We start from the raw sequence: 23830 nt of genomic DNA on the forward strand, positions 1-23830 counted from the left end.
GGACCACCCGCTAGATTCCATACAAACTGGTGGATATATATCAAGTTTTTGAGTGAACAATTTTGTTTTACATGACTACATATTTGTCGGAAATTTGTGGATTATTCTACGACGTACAATTATGCTTCGAACAAATTGTTCAGATTGCACTATTATAGCATATAGTTGACATACAAACTGCCTGATCCATATCTTGTGTGGAAAACTTTTTTATTTGACCAGATAACTTAACAAACTTCGGCATGTATTATTGTTCCCAGGCAGACCTACATTCTTCGATCAAATACGCGGCATCTTGCATATCTTTTAAAATTTTTTAATTGAAATATTTCGAAAAAGTGAACAAAAACTTCTCTGTTCAAAAAACTTGAAAATTTCCGTAGAGTCATTTAAATAGAGCGTGCGCCTATTGCGAAACATCGATCTCGGAAAGATTTTTTGTTGCCTTCGAAACCAATTATTTCTACATAAAAATTACTAGAAATCTACTTTTCGAATGGAATCCGAATACTCAGCAAACCTTAAGTGAAGGTGAGTTCGTTCCGATTCTGAAATATTAGAACGAAGTTTAAAACATAACCATTTATTTCCAGAAAACAAAAAAAAAAACAAAAATACGGACGATCTTTTGGGTTCTAAGAACCGAACCGCATGAAAATCGGGCGAAAAGTTTGCAGGTGACTGCATGAAGTTAGCAGTGTAACTTCTAAGTTAGATAAATTACTGGCTATTTCTAAATTTTTTACACAAACGGACCTAAGAAGGTTTCTTGAAACTTACTTAATTTACTAGGTAAGGATAGTAGAGGCCCTTGAGAGCTTTTAAAGCTTTAAGCTTTCCACTATCCTTATTAAGGCGACCTAGGAGGGTTTCTTGACACTTACTTAATTTACTAAACAATGACAGTAGAGGCCTATAAGAGCTTTTGAAGCCTTCAGCTATCCTTATCTAGTCTCCCGAGTAAGTGAATTAGAACTTATTGAAGATATCGCACAAATTGGTAACTGCAATTTTTTTGGAGAAATAATTCATAATGAAATAATATGCTGCAGAAATAAAAATTGACTTCATATGGATGAACATATGATGCATAAAGTATTTTCTTTTGAGTATATTTTTTTTGTTTCAGAAGGTATCAAGTACTCTCTATGTGATATTCGTCATCGAAGAATTCGATAGTGGGTACGTTGCTGAAACTTGGTTTGTCGCAAACGATGTAAATTATAAGTATAAGTCATTATTCTTCTTCCTTTTCTCTGTTTGGCGCCAATTGGAGATTCCAAGCGTTGTCCTTCTCCACCTGGTCTTTTCAACGGAGTGGAGATCTTACTCTTCTTTTTCCCCCGGCGGGTACTGCGATGAATACTCACAGAGCTGAAGTGTTTCATCCATTCGGACGACATGACCTAGCCAGCGCAGTCACTGTCCCTTAATTCGCTGAATTATGCCAATGTCGTCGTATACCTCGTACAGCTCGACTACGGTATTTGCCGTTGCCAATGCGCTAAGGACCATAAAACTTTCGCAAAATCTTTCTCTCAAAAACTCGTAACGCCGACTCATCAGCGCCCATACCTCTGCACCATATAGTAGGACGGGGATGATGAGTGACTTGGTGGCTTACTTATCCAGTCTGGAGAAAGCAGAACTAACTGCGCGGTTGTTAAGGACAATGATATCAATATTATCGGCGTAAGGCAGCAGCTGTACACCGTTATAGAATATTGCACATTCTCTATTAAGATCTGCAGTTCGAATTATTTTCGAATGGAGCATTTTGAAGAAGTCACATGATAGAGAGTCGCCTTGTCTGAAAGCTTGTTTTGTCTATTGGGTATACATATATTGGTAGAAATACCACTGATATTGTTTATATGACATATCTTAGGGCATTTCTTGCCTTATACGACGAGTTGTAAGATTTGTGTTATAATATAGGAAACATTTTTGTTCCGAAAGTATGAATTTTTCTTTGCATCACATCATTCTCGTTGAAAACATTGCATGCCTCGAGGTATCTTGAAATTTGTAAGGCCTAACAAAACAACAGAAATACCTGACTAAACATCTACTAAAGGCCTTAGCGTCATATACATATACTTACTAAATGATTATATAGTAATGGGTATGTATGTCGGTATTATGGCGACAGAATTATAAGTGAGCACGAGAACTTTCATAGTATGTGGGGAAAACAATAGAGAAATGCACATAGGCTCGTTCTAAGGGTACTACGCTCAGCGTGCATGCCAGCACATAGCATATATGATATACCAATATGGTATTTATTTCTAAAGTACATAATTCTTCTTCTTCTGCGTTGCAACGCTGAACAAGTTTTGCTGACATCATCAGTATTATTCCCTGACCAACCTTACGGAAAATCGAAACAATTGTGTTGCATGCATTTACATACATACAAATGAATACATATGGATACATTATAGGTATGTAAGTGTATTTATAAGCGATTTTGTTGTTTTGGAATATCACATGCACGACAGGCAGCCAGCTTTTGTGAAATTGGAGAAAATAATTTGATTGCTTTACGTAACGCGTGCAGTGGGAGAGGAGAACCGGGTAACTTTAGGAATATATTATATTATATTATACTTTATATACATACGTATACTATATGCTATATATTAGAAAACTATAAAATGTGGTTGGGCATGTTTGTAGTTCAAATGTTTGTATAGTATTCTTTCAATATGTGTCTAAAAAATCAGCGGAGCGCTTTGCAGTGGAATAGAAATATTATAATTCGTTCAGTGCATTATACAACGAGCAGTGATTCACAAGCGTAATACTTACGCTGCCCACTTCGCTGAGCTCATATTGCATTGTATGTATGTAGGTATCTAGGTATATGACTGCATCTATTTTCTTTCTGATTTTCTTTTTTCACTTTTTCTATGCAAATTTTCTTTTTTTCGCTTATATAAACTAATTGAATGTCATCTAGGAGACAAATTGTCGTCGCGTGTGTTTTTGCTGAGATGCGTGTGCATGTAGGTGTGAATATAGTTTCTCATAAAAATAAATAAGCGGATAAAAATAACTTATTTTTATTAAATATATAGATGATATATGCCATTTCAACATTTTATAAATACTTTTTTTTATTATATGTATAAGTATGTAATTATAAAGGGTGATCCAATAAGAGGTCACAGAGAAACTTCAAATTCAATAGAGAATGTTTACTATCATTCGAAAGAGCATTCTTTGGCATTTATTTTTTGAAGATTATCTCTCAGATGGTCCATGCGTCCACTTTTCAATGACCCTTTCGAGCATTTCGACTGGTAACTGGCGTATGACATGCGTGATGTTTTGTTCCAAGGCCTGAATCGTAGCGGAATTGTTCGCATAGACATTAGACTCTAACTATCTTCACAGGAAAAAGTCTAACGGTATGATATCACACGATCTTTATAGCCAATCGAGCGACCCAAAACATGAAATTATCTGCTCACCGAAGTGTACTCCTAATAAATTCATTAACTGTTGAAACCAAATGTCGCCGAGCTTCAATTTCAGATATCAAATAATCGGTTATTATCGATTACGATATACGATTACGTTCTCATCGGCAACATTTTTGAAGAAATATGAACCGATAATTTGAGCGTCCCACAAATCACACCAAACCGTTGTTTTTTCTATATGAAATGACAGTTTTTAACAGACAGCTTGACACGACTCACGCGCGATCTGTATAAAAAAGCCTATTAAAAAGTATCTCTACATGGATCACCTGTTATTAATAGCTTTTTTTATACCCTGTAAAAGTTATATTAAGTTTGCTACGAAATTTGTAATTTCTAAAAAGAAACGTTGTAGACCCCATAAAATAACCAGCATGAAGAACTGAGTTGAGTTAGCCATGTCTGTCCGTCTGTTTATCTGCATATAAGCAAACTAGTCCCTCAGTTTCCGAGATATCAATCTGAAATTTTACACACGTTCGTTTCTCTTCAAGAAACTGGCCATTTGTCGAAACTACCGATGTGGGACCACTATAACTTATCGCAGCCATAGAAACTGAACGATCGGAATTAGATGATTGTGTGGATAACTTGCACATTTAACGAGATATCTGCATGTAATTTTGAATGGCATATCGCATGAGGCAATGGTGCAATCTCCCAAAAAATTAATTGGATCGAACGACTATAACTCATAGCTGTCATGCAAACTGAACGATCAAACTCAAGTTCTTGTAAAGATTTTGTAGTACTATATATGTGAAGGGTATTATAGTTTCATTGCAACCAAAATTAACGTTTCTTTCTTATTTTAATACGTATATATACATATGTATATATTTATATATGTTTGCACTTTCTGGCAAATTTTCCACATTTCAAAACATTTCGCTTAATTTAGCTTTATTTCTATTTCAAATTTCTACAATACACGTACCTTAAGTCCACTAAATTGATGACAGCTGGCAGCGTAAAAGATTGAAATCATTTTCTTTTTGTTTTTTGTTGTTGTTATTTTCTCAAATTGCTTTGCAGTTGCACACCTGCAGTCATTGTGCGCACTCAAGGGTACAATTAGCAGCAGTTATGCCAAAAGTCTTATTTCGAGCAACTTTTGAATGCTTTGTAATGTTGCGAAAAAATTTTTGAATTCAAATTTAAATTTGTAATTTTACAGAAATATTGTTTAACTTCAAACAATAGTTTTTTGAAATAATAATTTCAAATTTTCAGTGAAGGATTTCTTAAAAAATCTTGAGGAATTCTACTGACTTGGCATTGCTCCACTGCATGCTCTTATTTTTGGTGGCTAATTGTACACTTTGTTAATTGTGAAACTATCTGGCGATATTGTTTTATGGACCGTTAAGAGATTAAGTGTTTTTATTGACATATATAACTGTATGTGTATGGTTTTGGTGAAAAAGGAAATAAGAATCGCCTGTAAATAATATTAAAAATAGTGTAGACGGGCCAAAAGCAAAATCTACTTTAATGTGGTGCTTTTCGAATACATACAAAATAATAACTTAGAGAATAGCTGCAAAACTCAAGGTAGAAACATGTTTTTCACTTTATCTTTCTTACAATTTTTGCAAATTTATATATAAACTTTATTTAGGACTTTATTTTATGGTAACAAGAGTAAAATTTTTTGTTTCCAAAATTTATCTTCTCTGTGACACTTTTATATTTGAATTTGGTCAATCATCTTCGTCATTGGTGAACAACTTCGTCTTTATGGATTCGTTAAGACGTTTGTCTACGACTTTCTTGCATAGAGGAAAAATCACTCTTTACTGTGATGGCGATATTTTGGTGAAAGATCTTTATTCCGGTCGTCAATATTTTCGGAACTCATATGTATGATTGTCTCTTTAGGCGTAGTGCCGTTGGACAAATATACTAATTTCTGCTGGAACAACAAACTTCATTCGTTTTATTATTTAAAACAAAAGTTCTAACAATAATAACAAGAATACCGGGTACTTTTTCATATAAAAGGCACTAGTAAAATTGAATCCATATAATTTTTAGTTAGCCCTAACCTTGAAAAAGCGCGTGTGGAAATTTGACTGCTGCCGGTTTATTAGTTTGTGAGTTATATATTTTTGAGTGAAGAAACCTTTGCTATTGTGAAGAAAAATGGATTGAAATAAACTTTATGCTTTAATAAAGCGTCCGTGGAAAAACAAAAACTGTGAGTTGAAAAGTGATTTGCTAAGTTTGAACGAGGTGAAATGCGCACCGGGGACGATGAAGCCAGTGGACGCAGTAAAGAGGCTACCTACGAAGTCCGAAGTTGTTCGAGATAGCAGGCACTCTAAAGATATCAATTGAACGTTTACATCTTATCATTCACGAATATTTGGGTACGAGTAAGTTGTGTGCAAAGTTTATGCCGCGCGAGCTCACTTTTGGTCAAAAACAACGATGAGTTGATGAATCGGAACCGTGTTTGGAGATATTCAGCCGTAATAAACACGAGTTTTGCGTCGCTATGTGACAATGAATGAAACATGGCTCCATCATTTCACTCTGAAGGTCATTTGGAAGTCATCCGAGTGGATTGCACACGATGAATACGCTCCAAAGCGTGGTAGATCGCAACAGTCGGCTGACAAGATTAAGGCGTCTGTATTTTGGGATGCGCATGGAATAATTTTTATTGACTACCTTGAAAAAAAAAAAAACATCAACAGCGACTATTATATAGCGTTATGGGACCGTTTGAAATCGCTGCAAAACGACCACATTTAAAGAAAAAGAAAGTACTGTTTCACCGTGTCACAAGTCAATAAAAACGATGACAGAAATCCATGAATTGGATTCGAGTTGCTTTCGCATCCACCGCATTCTCCAGATCTGACCATTCAGCACTTACTTTCTAACCTCATATGTCAAAAGAATGATGGCTGGGAAGAAATTGAAACTGGGGTCTATTTTGAAGCCAAGGACAAATCATACTAAGAAACTGATATCGAAAAGTTGAACGGTCGCTATAGACAATGTATCATCCTCCATATGAAAATAGAGTTCCGGTAATACTATACTCAGAATGTAAGCGATGTAGAAATACTTCATTGAGTGTTAAATTTATAGTTGCTTCAACAACTGTAAATCTTTCGCAAAACCTTTCTCTCTAACACTCCTAGGTGATGTCATTGTCCATGCCGTCTATGCCTCTACTTTATATAGCACATATGTACAGTTTGGTCTTTGTTCGTCTAGAGAGGACTTTACTTTTCAATTGCCTACCCAGTTCAAACTAGCATCAGCCTCAAGGCCGTAATTGTGGTTGATGTTGATGATGGTTCCAAGATAGAACATCAAAGTTATGACTGTCACAAAGGTTTACGTGCAAAATCGCGAATGCGATGACCGATTGTTTGATAACAGGAGATATTTCGACTCACCGACATTAAAAACTAACACAGGATTTATCTACGACTGCTGTAAGCGCTGGTCCTTGGTATCAAAAACTGCGAGATATGAATCATTCGACGCCTAGCATCGATCCCAGCCAATTCACTAAGTTACCGAAAGTGTGTTTATCGAGACGTTTGACCCTCGGTTAGGTAAAAGCTTAAGAGCGAAGAGAAAGTGCATAGTTAAATCCAACCACTCTTTCTTCATAATGATTTGGCAATCTGCGTCCGAAAATAAATTTAGCCTCACCGCATGTGAGCAAATTGGACATTAAACTACGTCGAGATGAGCTTTGCTTCGTTGCTTAACGATAGCGATTTGCTTGTCAAACGTCACAGCAGCGCATTGTTACTGGCGTGGGTGGTTTAAAAGCATGTAAAGCTAAAGAGAATATGGTCTAAAAAGGATGAACTAGCTCAAATCACTTCGAAGACTTACCCACCAAAAAAAAGGGATTGTTTATTTTGAGCTTTTGCCCTACAATTCGACATTTAGATATCAATATCATCGGCATACGCCAGCTACTCTTATAAAAGATTGTACCTGCTCGATTAAGTTCTGCAGCTCGAATTATTTTCTCCAGCAGCAGGTTAAAGAAGTCGCACGATAGGGAGTCGCCTTGTCTGAAACCTCGTTTGGTATCGAACGGCTCGGAGAGGTCCTTCCCGATCCTGACGGAGCTTTTCGTGTTGCTCAACGTCAGTTTACACAGCCGTATTAGTTTTGCGGGGATACCAAATTCAGACATCGCGGCATAAAGGCAGATCCTTTTCGTGCTGTCGAAAGCAGCTTTGAAATCGACGAAGAGGTGGTGTGTGTCGATTCTACTTTCACGGGTCTTTTCCAAGATTTGGCGTACGGTGAATATCTGGTCGGTTGTTGATTTTCCAGGTCTAAAGCTACACTGATAAGGTCCAATCAGTTTGTTGACGCTGGGCTTTAATCTTTCACACAATACGCTCGATAGAACCTTATATGCGATGTTGAGGAGGCTTATCCCACGGTAGTTGGCACAGATTGTGGGGTCTCCCTTTCTATGGATTGGACATAGCACACTTAAATTCCAATCGTTGGGCATGCTTTCGTCCGACCTTATTTTACAAAGAAGCTGATGCATGCTCCTTATCAGCTCTTCGCCGCCGTGTTTGAATAGCTCGGCCGGCAATCCATCGGCCCCCGTCGCTTTGTTGTTCTTAAGGCGGGTAATTGCTATTCGAACTTCTTCATGGTCGGGCAATGGAACGTCTGCTTCATCGTCATCGATTGGGGAATCGGGTTCGTCTTCTCCTGGTGTTGTACGTTCACTGCCATTCAGCAGGCTGGATAAGTGTTCCCTCCCTCCATAAATAAAGTACCACTTGGACTAGTTTTTTGCCTGGAAAGCTAAAAAATTTTATCCCAGCCGTAGCTGAAAGTGTGCACGAAGACCGTGCAAGTAAGTTCTGACTGGTTAATTTTAAGGCGTAGTATATCCTCACCCGCACAAAACGAACAATCTATAGATTCAATCGGAAGTATTACATCCGTACATATTGTTTTCAGAATATACACACATGCATACAAACATACAGTTATATGTACATATGTATGTATGTAAAGGCATAAACCTTGAAAGATTATGCCAGCTGAATATTTGCTGAAAAATTTCCAAGCAATATTTAATTTTAGCTGCCAACAAAAACAAAAGCTAGCAGCAGTTGCTGTAAATACATTACATAACACTTATCAATAAAAATGCAAATGTGCACACACACACACACATATGCACATGCAAACATCCCATGAATGCAAAATGTAATGCAATTGCGATGTGATGTGCGGCAATATCTAATTCAATTAAACAATTAAACTGCAATGCACAACGAAAATAGCAAAAGCAAAGCAAGTAAAAACGAAACAAATAAATTCAATTAACAACCAAATCGCAATGCAGCAATTTGGAGAAATGCTAAGCCGGAGAAGAGGCAAGAAATTGCATTCAAACGTTGGCTGGCCAAATAGTATGGCAAGGAAATTGCAACAAGTTAACCGAAAACTGTTAGAAAATTCACAGATATGTTATATACATCAATATGATCCTCAGAGATCGAACATTTGGACGCAAGTTTGGCTCGAAACAAGCATTTGGTTCTGTTATAGAATATGCAAAACATACTGAATGTTTTCTCAACACATTTGCAGTGATCGTCATCGAAAGGGGGTCTCTCAACCGAGGATGCTCTGATCTTGTCATTCAAGTGTTCTTCTTAAGTGGCGGGTCTCCAGCGCACAAACTTGGTGAAGAAAGTTTTGCCTTCCCACTTTAGCTCGCCTTCCAACACATATATTTTTAGCTACTCAGAGGATACTGGGTCCATGGTCGGGAGTTGTGTGCTGCTTGAGCCATATATGAAAGAATGATTTCCCCTTCCTTTCCACTATAAAAGGGAAGGACGTCTCCGAGCCGTTCGATACCAAGCGGGGTTTCAGACAAGTCGTGTGACTTCTTCAATCTATTTCTGGAGAAAATACGAGCTGCAAAGCTGAATAGATAAGGTACAATCTTCGACAAGAGTGCACAACTGCTGTCATACGCCGATAACATTTATATCATTGCCCTCAACAACCGCACCATTCTGCTTTCTCCAGCCTAGCTAAGAAAGCGAAGCTAATGGGTCTGGTAGTGAATGTAAAGAAGATGGCATATCTGCTGACATCAAAGAAACAGTCATCACATTCGCGACATGGCTCCCACGTCACTGTTGACTGTCATTACTTCGAAGACGTAGAAACTTTCGTCTGTCTTGAAACCAGCATTACCACCAACAACACTGTCAATCTCGAAATCCAATGCAGAGTAACTCTTGTCAACAAGTGCTACTTCGAACTGAGTAGCCCACTTAGAAGTAAAGTCCTCTCTCAACGAGCTAAGACAAAATTCTACAATTCATCATCCCCGTCTCGTTACATGGCGCGGAAGCATGGACGATGACAACATCTGGTAAGTCGACGTCACGTTTTCGAGAGAAAGATTCTGTGAAAGATTTATGGCAACGGTGAATACCGCAGTCGATGGAAGGACGAGCTGTAAGAGATATTCAACTACATTAGCGTAGTAAGCGAATTAAGAGACAGAAGCTATGCTGGCTAGATCATGTCGTTCGAAAAACACTCCAGGCTTGAGAGCATTCGACGCAATACCACGACGTTGAAAAGACCAGGTGGAGAAGGACCTAATTGCACTTGGAATCTCTCCAATAAAGAAGAAGAAGATATACTGAATTTCTCTTTTACATGTACTATGTCGACGATCACTTCCCTTAGTTAGATCTTAGCATTTGGTGAATCGAACAAACCATTTTACTTATAATAAAAGTTGTTCAAGGCTAACTCAGACATCTACAGAAAAAATAGAGATAATTTATATGAGATATAATCATATAATTTTATATTGAGATCAATGTCTTGGTGTTACTTTAAGATATAAATTATTTCAAAGTTCTAGTGAAATGGAGCTTTAAACTCTTTTAGCGGAAAAATGGTATTTATATTTATAAAACAAGGGCCACTTCCAGATGTATCGAATAATATTTTGCATCTGAGGGCTTGCGACAAGTTACAAATAGGACAAGAAGAAACTAGAAATATTTAAAGAATACGTTTTAGGCGATAGCCTCTATATAAATATGATCAGAGATCGCGACTGACGCCGCTCAAAAGAAGCTCCTATCGACCGTTTTTTATACGATCGCCGACGTTTTCTTCTGGGTGTTACAAACATCGTGGAAAAGCTATATTAACCCTGTTCAGGGAATCTGAAGTTATTATATTTAGCACAGGGAGTGCCTTACGTTGCTTTGAAAGAGTCAGCGGAAAACTATGCATCGCGATTGACTACTACTGGTTCCAGTTACTTACTAGAAATTTGGCCAAGCTCATTAGAACTGAACTAGTTTGGAACTACTTCGATTCATTGCAGGTTATACAGTCTAATAAAATACATATGTATGTAAATGAATATCAAACGGAAATTAAAATACTTCGATTAAACTGAAAAGCAAGAAAGGTGTTATTCATTCCCATATACGTACATACAAACTTATGAGTATATATGTACATATGTATATCATTGAGCAAACATCTCGATATCGGTATGTACAATGTGCGAATTTCGCCATTCTTGCTGCACATTTTCATACTCTGTATCCTTAGATTGCATGTTTCTTTGAAGAAAGAGAAATATTCCTGGCATTCTTATTACTATCTTAATTGAGAGCAGCGTAAAAGTTTTTTATAGAATTTAGCGAAAATTTTCCGTAAACATTTTATAGCTTCTAACGTGTGAATTGAATGGAACTCTCCAAAAATTAAGTCTTCTGCTCAAGTGCCAAAGCCCACTAAACAAACATATGGTTTACTGGAAAAGTGTTTGATATGACATCGAAAAATGACCGTCGAAAAATGCCCAATTTGTAGATAACTCTTAAAGTATTACTAAAGTATGGGAATCAAGGTACAGATCAAGGCAATTGAGAAGTAAAGTCCTCTCTCGACGAATAAAACCCAAATTCTATAAGTCACTCATCATTCTCGTCCTTCGTTAAAGGCTAATCCGCTAGAGAAACATTCCGTGAGATTAATGGTGTTTTGGGGGATGGTACTCTATCACTTCAAAATGCGGAGGAATGGTTTCGACGATTCAGAGCGCGTGAAAACGACACCACGGAAAAGCCAGCCGGCGGAAAACCTGTGATGACGAATACCGATCAAATCATGGAAAACATCGAATTAGACCGGCATGTGGCCAAGAAGATGGGAGTTAGTCACCAAACCATTTCAAACCATCTGCAGAAGGCTGGATACACAAAAAAACCTTCTGGACCGAACCAACGCCTGCGATATGCTGCTGAAACGGAACGAACTCGACCCATTTTTAAAGCGGATGGTGACTGGCGGCGAAAAATGGATCACATACGACAATATCAAGTTAAAAGGGTCGTGGTCGAAAACCGGTGAATCACCCCAAACAGTGGCTAGGCCGGAATTGACGGTCAGGAAGGTTTTGCTGTGTGTTCGGTGAGATTGGAAAGGAATCATCAACTATGAGCTGCTCCCATATGGCCAGACGCTTAATCTAACATTTACTGCGAACAACTGGACTGCTTGAAGCAGGCGATCGACCAGAAGCATCCAGAATTGGCCAACAGGAAAGGTGTAGTGATCCACCAGGACCACGCTAGACCACACACTTCGTTGATGACTCGACAGAAGTTACGGGTGCTCGGATGAGAGGTTTTATCGCATCCATCATATAGCCCGGACATCGCGCCAAGTGATTACCACCTGTTCTAGTCCATGGCGAACGCCCTTGTTGGTGTAAAGTTGAACTCAAAAGAGGCTAGTGAAAAGTGGCTGTCCGAATTCTTCGCAAATAAGGAGGGGTACTTCTACGAGGAGGGTAGAGCAAAGAAGCGGAAGGGAGATATTTGACAACCCTATATGTTACTAGTATGTACATATATACTAAAACGAAATGCCAATAAATGCAACTTAAAACATGAAAAAACGTTAACTTCGGCTGCACCAAAGCTAATATACCCTTCACAGGTGCATTTCTTTTAGTAACTATGTGTCCAGTTTGTATGGAAGCTATATGCTATAGTAATCCGATCTGAACAATTTTTTCAGAGATTATTTTATTACCTTAAGCAGTAATCCATGTCAAATTTCGTGAAGATACCACGTCAAATGCGAAAGTTTTCCATACAAGCCCTTGATTCCGATCGTTCGGTTTGTATGGCAGCTATATGCTATAGTTAACCGATCTGAACAATTTCTTCGGAGATTACATTATTGCCTTAGAAAATAATCTATACCAAATTTCGTGAAGATACATTGCCAAATGTGAAAGTTTTCCATACAAGAACTTGATTCCGATCGTTCAGTTTGTATGGCAGCTATATGTTATAGTGGTCCGATATCGGCAGTTCGGACAAATGAGCAGCTTCTTGAAGAGAAAATGACGTTTACAAAACTTCAAAACGATATCTTAAAATCTGAGGGACTAGTTCGTATATATACAGCCGTACAGACGGACCGACAGACAGATGGACATGGCTAAATCGACTCAGCTCAACATACTGATCATTTATATAGTATATATACTTTATAGGGTCTTTGACGCTTCCTTCTGGGTATTACAAACATCATGACAAACTTAATATACCCTGTTCAGGGTATAATCAGCGTTGCTCCTTCGCCAACAATCGATATACACTAAGAACAATCATACGATTGAGATGACTCAACGGTTTTGAGAACTATTCGCGTAATGACTTTAGGCGGCCCATATGCCATATACGTAATATCTAATAACTTTGTGTATATGTGTGTCAAAGTATGTGTGCATGTATGTGTAAACCGCAAAAATATGCACAATTATAAGCGAGGCAAAGATTCATCTATATTTCTCTTATATACCAGTTAAAAATATATATAGCATGTTCGACCGATATTGAGACAAATGTATGAGTGTGTGTGTCTGAGCACAAACACATTTGAATGCGGAGGAGATGCGCACTTTGACGGTGCAGTGCACATATTCACATGCCATACATACATAGCTGTCATAGGCACGTATGTATGTGTGTGTGTACACACAGGGCAATTACTTGGACGCTGATATACTTAGAACAAGTGAAGTATATACAATGTACATATGTACATATATGCAAATGTATGTACCCTTATATAGTGCTGCATATACATATGTATGTAGCCTCATAGTAGTAAATATGAGCATGCATATGTAAACTCAAGGTGTGGCGGCATTACTGCCAACGAACAACAAGGAGCTCCCAACTGTCAGCGGCGAACGCGGCGAGCAAACAGATTTAGCAGCAGCTGGCCGATGCTGGGGCAATAAATAAGTGCTGTTGCAGTGCTGCACAAACGCATTCGTGCTATTACATAATATCCTTGAACTTGAGCAGCAATGTACCTATGTATGTATGCGCAGTGGTGAAGCAAGAGCGTTTCGGGTGCGGGCGGGAGGCTCCACAAGAAAAGTGCCATATCTGGTGTTTGCCTGCCCGACTGGCGGTTGATCGGCTGTTCCGTTGGTTGTCGATGCTCGTGCGCCCGTCTGTTTGTGCGCCACAGCGCTGATGCTGGCCAACAGCAGCGCCGTCGCTGTGCTCTTTGGGTCGCTCGGTTTGTTGGTCTCTCGGTTGGTAGGTCTTCCAAAGCACTGCACACCACCGCACACCACCCCGACGTGCCAACACTCCAGCAGCACCAGCACCAGCGCTGCACTATTGTTGCTAAGCGGCGGTGCGTGGCGCGGCGTTCGTTTGTATGCATGTCTGCATATTTCGCGCAACGCTCTTCGGCTGCAGCTTCGGCGAAGCGTCAGCAAACCACACATTTCGTTATTTGAAGTTACATACACATATGTACATACATATATACTTGCTTAGTAGTTGTGCTTTTTATTGCATGTACTTGCCGTTGTTTTGTTGTTGTTGCTTTTGTGTGGAATTTCAGGCTGCCTTGCTGCTGTTGCTGCTCTGGCTACGTTTCGGACTCCCTGTTGGCATTGAAAATCGCAACGAACGTGTACGAGCGAATCGAATGAGGAATACACAAAATGCGCTGCACAGCAACAGCAACAACATATACATATACATTATCGCAAATAACAACAATACAAATTGCAATGTCTGCATTGAGTAAATGTGCCCAACAGTACTTTATACATACACACATGCAGCACGAGCTCGTGAGGAGTCCACCAGCCAGCAGCTCAGCAGTCAGCAGACGTCAGCCAACCAACCAGGCGGCCAAACGACCAAACGACGAGCGATCGGCCAACTGAACTGCGTTTCGCAGCAAATCGGATGGTTGCAGCCGTCACTGCCACCGACCGGACGACCGTACGACGCGCCGGACCCCATGACACAGTGGTACAGTTGCGTAAATTCGTGGCAAATTGAGCAAAAATCGAATTGGGCGGCTTAGAAATCCATGAAATGCCGAATTTTTGGCATGACAGGAAAAAATACACAACAACAAAAGCAAAAAACACTAAATTCAAAATTTAATTTAAAAAATGCGATGCAAACCAAATGCGCATACAGTGGAAAAACTTATTTTTATTAGAGCTGAAGAGAAAGCAAAAAGAGTTAAAATATTAAACAAAAGTAAAATTATATAAAAATAGTTAACAGTGCAATATGACATCAGTTTCAAAACCGCGTAACTAATACGAGTCATGCTCACACACCAAAATTTTGGTGTGTGTGTGTGTTTGATGAGATGGCGGCACTTCCTTTGTTAGTCCCAAGTAAAAATGGCACGCGAAAATGACATCAACCAGCGTTTGTGGAGCGCAGCGGCGAGGCGGCGGGGCTGTTAGCAAGGTAAGCGGACCCACAGCTACAAACAGACAGACACAGCGATTGGGGAAGAATAAAACGGGCACACACGTCAAACGTCAAACGTCAAAGATTTAACGTTAAAAGCAAAAATCCAATTGTTAAACAGAAGTTCGCTGGAATATTTACATATTTATATGCTATACGTTTGTACATACATATGTATATGTATGTGTGTATATTTGTTTGTATGGAAGCGTAATAGAGATAATTACGATCAAATAACAATGAGATTGAATGTAGGCAACAACAAAGATAAACTAATAGCCAGCATATATGTATGTATGTATATTCAGGTATAAACTAAGTATGTATGTATATATTTGAAAACCACAATATATATATATATGTAATATGTAATTAGTATATACTACATACATACATATGCACATTTGTATATACTCGCACAAAATTATGGCTGTAATAAACAATAACTAATCGCTAAGAAATATATATACATACATACATAAATAATATTTTATTTATATAGTTAATATATTATTCAGCAAAACAGTTATACATACATTTGTATAAATTCATATGTATGTACACTAAAATAATATATATGTATATACACTTACTTATACAGATACCTGCCATGAATACCCATTAGACTGAGCTTCCTATACCCTGAACAGGGTATATTAAGTTTGTCACGAAGTTTGTAACACCCAGAAGGAAACGTCGGAGACTCTAAAAAGTATATATACTATATAAATGATCAGTATGTTGAGTTGAGTCGATTTAGCCATGTCCGTCTGTCTGTCTGTATATATACGAACTAGTCTCTCAGTTTTTAAGATATCGTTTTGAAGTTTTGTAAACGTCATTTTCTCTTCAAGAAGCTGCTCATTTGTCCGAACTGCCGATATCAGACCACTATAACATATATCTGACACACAAACTGAACGATCGGAATCAAGTTCTTGTATGGAAAACTTTTGCATTTGACGTGGTATCTTCACGAAATTTGGTATAGATTATTTTCTAAGGCAACAATGTAATCTCCGAAGAAATTCTTCAGATCGGTTAACTATAGCATATAGCTACCATACAAACTAAACGATCGGAATCAAGTTCTTGTATGGAAAACTTTCACATTTGAAAAGATATATTCACGAAATTTGGTATAGATTATTTTCCAAAGCAACAATGTGATCTCCAAAGAAATTTTTCAGATCGGCTAACTATAGCATATAGCTGCCATACAAACCGAACGATCGGAATCAAGTTCTTGTATGGAAAACTTTCACATTTGACGTGGTATCTTCACAAAATTTGACATGGATAACTGCTGAAGGTAATAACATAATCTCCGAAAAAATTGTTCAGATCGGATATATATACTACTATCGGACTATAGGATATAGCTTCCATACAAGCTAGACACATAGTTACTAAAAGAAATGCACTTGTGAAGGGTATATTAGCTTCGGTGCCGCCGAAGTTAACGTTTTTTCTTGTTTTGATTGATTTTAGTACTTTTCTTTAAATTAAATTCTAGATTTTTTATGAATATTATATTCTCTCTGGATATTTTATATTCTCTATAAGAATTAAATAAATTAAAATCGAAATATTGGATACTCGTATACATATGTACATATAAGGAAGAAATATTATTATCTGGTCAAATTTGACTCGGACTGACACAAAATAACAAACCAAATAATTTTCATTTACCTTATTTTAATGAAACCCGATAATATCTACTTCAAAATATGCCCGTAGCAGATTTTAAGCCATTTTTCCTTGCACTTGTCATAACTCAAGTGCCTTACCTCGCTAGCAATAGCATCGTGTGTCTTTGTCATAAGACTGATATAGGCGCCAAGCCACAGCAAAATCGCAGGAAATTGTAAAGCTAATGAGCTCGCAAGGAAGGCACCCTAGAACCGCTATCGTAAGAATGGGGGTCGATTCTTCCGTATCCTCTCTGTTCTACTACTAGATAGCTGTACTTCACGGAAGCTTGGCCAGCGCTGGGCTACCATCGGTACATGCGCTGCCGCAAAACATTTTGGACCAAAATCGATCGCAAGAGATCTAGTAATCTCTTTGTCCTCAGTAAGGCTAAGCACTCCTTAGTTGTGAGGCTTTAAAAAGGCCATTACCCTAATGGCATCCACGCAGTATGGTTGGAACCTTGCAGAAGCTGTATGGAAGAAGATGAGATGGCAACAACTCAACACTCCCTTTTTGACTGTTCCGCGTTTGGGAGACCACGTCTAAAACACTTGGAAATTAAACGCCTGTGCAAATTTGTACTGGCTATTAAGCGTTTTGCTAATTTATAAGTTCGAACTCAAAAGTTCTTCCTTTCTAAGGCTTCACAAAGTACCAACCTTACTTAATCTGTTATAAGCTTCGGCTATGATGGCCTTCAATGCCTTTACCGACTTTTGTTTTTTTTCGGATTCAGCTCATTTTTGTAGAGCCATTCATTATATCATGGTTCAGTTTAGCTGGCATATTCATAAACCCACATCACGTCCTCGATAATACTGCTTTTTCTCAAAGTAAGGTCCTCAGCCACGTTGTCTATAAACTTTTTGCCTACCTCAACTCGAAGTAGCTTTTGCAATAAATTCACGTTTTTTGGTAAGAATCTGGCATTGACATGCTTCAAACCCAAATATTTACCAAAATGTTTAGAGTCGTTCCATAAGATGTTGAGATCCTCTGCTAACTCTTTGATGCCAAAACAGTGATTTCAAGTACTATTTCCTTAACTTTTTCGATATTATCGTAACAGAAATGGATGGACGACTAGCATGAGGCAAGTTGGCGATGAATTTATGACCTTCACTGAATGCTTAGTGCCACTCAAATACTTGGCTACGTGATAAAGTAGATTTCAATTTTTTCAATGATTCCGCAGCCATTATTCCATTAAGAACACAAAATTCGAAGCAAATTTCTTGTTCAATTTTTTTCCATGCTAAAAATAGAGAGACAAACCTTTCGCGTCGCAAACAAACACCAAATTGACATATGGAGATCAACTGTCACACGAACGTAAATAAGTGTTGTACCGATCTAAGCTAGGATGATGGAGCTCCAAATAACAGTTTTATAGTACCTAATATTTGAAGTTATGGATCAAGTCTCTTTTTATGTTAGATTAAATCGTGCCTAGTTCTAACGTTCACTATTAAATCCATATCTCACAAATTGAGGGAACCAAAACATGTGATTATCAAGTTCGATTATAGATAACTTTTCAAGCTCAACACTAGCTTTAGCTTCCATGTACCCAATAGCATTTCGAAATTATCAGCTCACCGAAGCGTTCTCTCAATAAATCCATTGATTGATGCGATGTGTGGGAAGTGGCACCGTCTTGTTGAAGCCAAATGTCGCCGAGATCACGAGCTTCATTTTCAGGCATCAAATAGTCGGTTATCATGGCACGATAACGATCGTTATTTACGGTTACGTTCTCACCGGCATCAATTTTGAAGAAATGTGGAGCGAAGATTCCACCGGCCTACAAAGCACACCAAACCGTTGTATTTTCTGGATGAAATGGCAGCTTTTAAATCTCTTCAGGCTACTCTTCGTTCCAAATGCGGCAATTTTTTTTGTTAACTTATCCATTGTTCCAGAAAGTGGCCTCATCGCTGAACAAAATTTGGCTCGAAAACATCGGATCATCTTGGAATATAATGACGGCTTGACACGCCTCTTGCGTGATCTGTCAAAAAATGCCTACGTATACTTGGAAAAAAGTACCTAAGTATACTTGGATCATCCGTTAAAAGTTAATAAGATATCAAATATGTTTGTAATTCATTCAAGATTTCGTCGAATATTGCATTTCTAGGTCTTTCGCAACATTTTTAATACAAAGATTTGGTAACACCTGAAGTTATTTCCTTGCCTCTGATCTTTGCAAATTGCGAAAGTATAAAATTTTCAGTCTCACTTGAACTGAAGACTTACTTTTTTTATGCTTGAATCTCTTCTGGGATTTTGCTCTAGCTGACTTCGACGGAATCAAATTTTTTACTATTAAACTCTGATTGTCACGTGGACTCGGACTGTTTTGAAAAAACCTGCATAATAATAAAATATATCATAAGATCGAAGGACTATCTAATTCCACATTTCCTTTAATTTTGGGAGACCCTTTACAATAGCGCCAAATCCTCCATTCTTTATCCAAGCAATAACTTCGGAACTAATCTGCTTCTTTCAGGACTTATCTGCAATAAAATTTACAGTATTGTGATCATTTGGCAAGTACTATATTTTAGTGTATTATAATTGTTATGGACAGTAAATCCTACCACTATATTTGTTTTTGCTTATATAATAATAGATCGTTATAGGATTCAATCATATACTGTTTGTAATATGTATCTGCTTTATACTTAGCTTCATGTAAGTTTGAAACATTATTTGCATTTTTTTTTTCTATTTTTTGTGCAATTATATATATTTCATGCTTCTTAATTTACAAATCTAACGAAATTACCTTTTTCACATTTTGTGGGAGAGCCGACAATGTGATTTCCAAACGATTCTTTAAATTTAAAATTCAAGTGTAAGGGCGTTGTGCGGTGGGGAACGCTTTGAGTCTAGGTTAGGAGAGCAAATCGAGCCAAAAGAACTCGCCGTAAAATAAAAGGCGAAAGCGAAATAAAGAAGAAAACAACAACTCATCAGTAAAAATAAGAATTGTATTAGTTTATCCATAAACAGACATACTCAGCTATAGATAGAGAGAGTATGTAACCATGGAATCATGCGCCGGTATATATAATATGGATAAATATATACATAAGTAAAAAAAATACATATCTACAGGCAAAAGTGTGTGCATATAAAATTTATAGCAGAGAGCTTACCAATCATTAGAGATGCATAGAGAGCCAACAGGCGCGCACTTACATACACACAAACCTCAATAATAAAGTACACGAAGAGTCGTGCTCCTTCGTCTGAGCCATGAATGGTAATAAGTATACCAACAGGCGTACAGTGCAACAATTTATTTTAATTTTTTAGCTTTTTTTAGTTGAATAATAACCTCACATTACTAAACAGCTGGGATAAATTAAAAACTTTTGCTGAACCGAACTGAAGGGTGAAGGTTGGGAGAGATAGAGTTAAACTGAATAGGAATTTTGTTTGTTTTTTACAAAGCAATTTTTTTTTGGAGCCCAAATTAGTTCGAAACTAAATGCAATGTTTCCGATAATCCCTAATTTTTCACATATGTACGTCACTTCAAATATTTTCATCATACACTTCATATTTTGAATTCGATATTAGCTGACTTCGTGCGCCAACCCTTGGTGAGTGATGAGACGAACAAGCAACAATCGTATATTAAATAAACTCTCAAAATCAAAACGATCTACGCAAATGAGCGATTTTATGAGGTATCCGGGCTGAATTAAACTACAGAGGTTGATGTAGAAGATAGTGATTTAAGGCTGAATTTATTTAATCACTAATTGAGATATATTCGACTGTTTTAAGACAATAAAAAATATCGACTATTTTAAAGATGAAATTCCAAAATTTTTTTGATTTTTGTAGACCCAAATTTCTCCACAGCATGTGTTTTTTTCAAGTTTGGAATCTAGAAAAAGTCTCTTGAAGTCAACTCTGAACAACGTGGTTGATAGGGTAGCAGTTCGTAACAGAATTCGACCAATTCGGCTTATGAGAACCCTGTGACCTTTCCAGGTAGTCAAATTAGACCTTAACAGCATCACAGAAAACCCGCTTTATAGACGATATAACAGTCTTCGACTGCTGAAACTCACTGTAGCCAAATCCAGAGAACACGGTGTAGGAGGCAGCAGTTCGTAATTGAATTCGACCAATTCGGCATATAAGAACCCTGTGACCTTTCCAGGTAGTCTAGGTCTACTTAACAGCATCACAGAAATGAGTGGTGAATACCTTTCCGAATCATATAACAGTCTTTGGCTTATTCAAAGTAGCTTCGGTTGCTGAAACTCACTCAGTCTCTAGGTTGTACAAAATTTTTGAGGCTTCTCATGACCAATATTGCATGCATGATTTGACATCCAAGTGCTCTTTTGATATGCTTGCCGTCAAAGCTATCTTACGCGCTTTCAATTCGCGGTCGGATTAGCCATACATGATTAGCCGGGGAAGCTGTCTGAGAATCATCAAAAACTGATCGACTTTTGATGATGATTATCGAAAGACAAGATGCTGATCTCTGCGAAAACGTCCTCTTTCGAACATTTACTCTGGAGGGGTTTCCGCTGTCATTTATTCCTTCCACTGCAATATTCATTCATATTCAAATGACGAGTTGAGTCGATTTAGTCATGCCTGCCAGTCGTTATATGTGACCTGGTCTACGGAAAGGGGGCTTAGGTGTCAAAAAATCAATTTTAACGAAAAACTGACGAAACGAGTTGTTTATTTTTAACAGCTGTTTCCCAGAAAACTAGTTTTCGCACGTTAGCTCCCTTTTCGTAGACTAGGTCACTTATAATGAACTTGTTCTTCGGTTTTTGAGATATCGAGCTGAAATCTTGTTAGTGTTCTTTTCTCGCCAAGTAGCTGCTGACTTGCTGGAATCGTCAATATTAGACACTATAACATATACATAGCTGCCATACAAACTGAACGATCGGAATTAAATGCTTGTATGAACAACTTTTTTCATTTAACGAGATATATTCATGAAATTAGGCATGACTCATTATCTAAAGCAATAATTCAAACTCCGAGACATAGTTCAGATCGGACTGCTATAACATAGCAGGATTTTTTTTTATATTTTTGAATGGTAATGAGCTTCGGTTAACGTTTTTTCTTGTTTTAATAGTTTGAAATTTTCTTAAATTTTCAATTTTTTTTTTTTAATTTTCTTTCGAAAAAAATAAAATTATGTATCACTATTTAAGTTCGGTGTATACACTTTGCATGTACTTGAACTTGGCCTGCCTTACATTTTCTGTTTGTATGCTTTTGTTGTTACTGTACGAAATGACAACACTGTGACGTGAATATAACTCGTGTCTCACTTCAAAACATGGCAAAATGTATAACGTGGAACTTAGAAACGACTTCAATTGCGCTCTCTGCGAATTCTAGCTCCTCAAACCTTACCAAACGGACGTATTTTCGAATATACATACATATATACATATATACTGACATATGTACATATATTATTACAAATATAAAGGCATACAGAAAGATATACAAACATTCAATTACATGATCCACTCAAAGAATTAAATAAATATTTTTAAATAAAAGTGAAATACGCTATAAAACCTACATACATATGTACATCTGCATGTGTTCGTCCATATGTGTGCATAGTATGTACAACGTGCTCATCATAATTTCGCAAAATGCTGTCGAGGCGAATGAGAGTGAAAATTACAAACTATCAAAGCGAGCAATAAAAGAAATAATTGTAAAAGCGAGTAACTAAGAACATTGAGAGCAGCGGCAGATATAAAAATAAGTACATATGTATATGTATGTATGTATGGCTGTGTGTACATGTGAATGTGTATTCTCACGTTACTCACACATGCTTACAAGTGAGTGTGTGCAGCAAGATTACATGAAATGCCATTAAAAAAGTACAGCACTGAGCAGGGAGCAGGGGGCACACAGGAAGCCCGTAACACACCATCGATAAAAAGCAGCAGCAACAACAGACACAGAATCATGCATGTATGGGTGTGTGCTGGCAGCAATTAGGTGCGCGAGGAGCGACGTCAACGACGTTATTCCCAGTTTCGCCCGAATCGTTCGCCAGTAGGAAGAGCAACAGCAACAACAACAACACGACTGAGAGGTGCGCGACGCAACAGCGGTAAACTACGATTTGCCAACGAGCAAACCAGTCAAACACAAGTCAGCAACGCGACAACAAAAGCAATAACAACAACAGCGCCAACAGGAACAACAGGCGCGTCAAATATGTATAACAGCAGCAGAAACAACAACAACAATAGCAGCAATAAGTGAATATTTTTATATACATACACATTATATGTGTATATTGACGACAGTGAACGCCGACTGCACAGTTGACCGCTACGTCGCCGCTATCAAAACGAACGATGGCAACGAAGACAACGAAGGCACTACTAATGCCGACGACGACGACGCAACGACAAGGTAGAAAATTGAACTTTCCATTCGGTCTGCTAGCGACGACAGCGGCATTGAGAACTGAAACTTTTGTGCGATCATACCGCATCGCGGCTGCGACGACGAACCGGAGCGCCGAAAATGTCAATAAATTTTGCCTAAAAAAGTGCTTAATAATAATAATAATAATATTAATAAGAAAAAACAACAATATCGCAAATAAACAGTTACAAAATGTGGAATGAAACAGTTTTCCTGTTGGAAAAGTTATTGTTTTTGCGGAACTGTGTGTGACCTTTTCAAGTACTGCGCATTTATTCTGCGAAAGTTGCAGAGAAACCACGCGAAATGTTTGAAAAGTAGCGAGTACGTGTAAGGAACGCT

This window comes from Bactrocera tryoni, chromosome 1 (assembly GCF_016617805.1).
Source record: "Bactrocera tryoni isolate S06 chromosome 1, CSIRO_BtryS06_freeze2, whole genome shotgun sequence".
NCBI lineage: Eukaryota > Metazoa > Arthropoda > Insecta > Diptera > Tephritidae > Bactrocera > Bactrocera tryoni.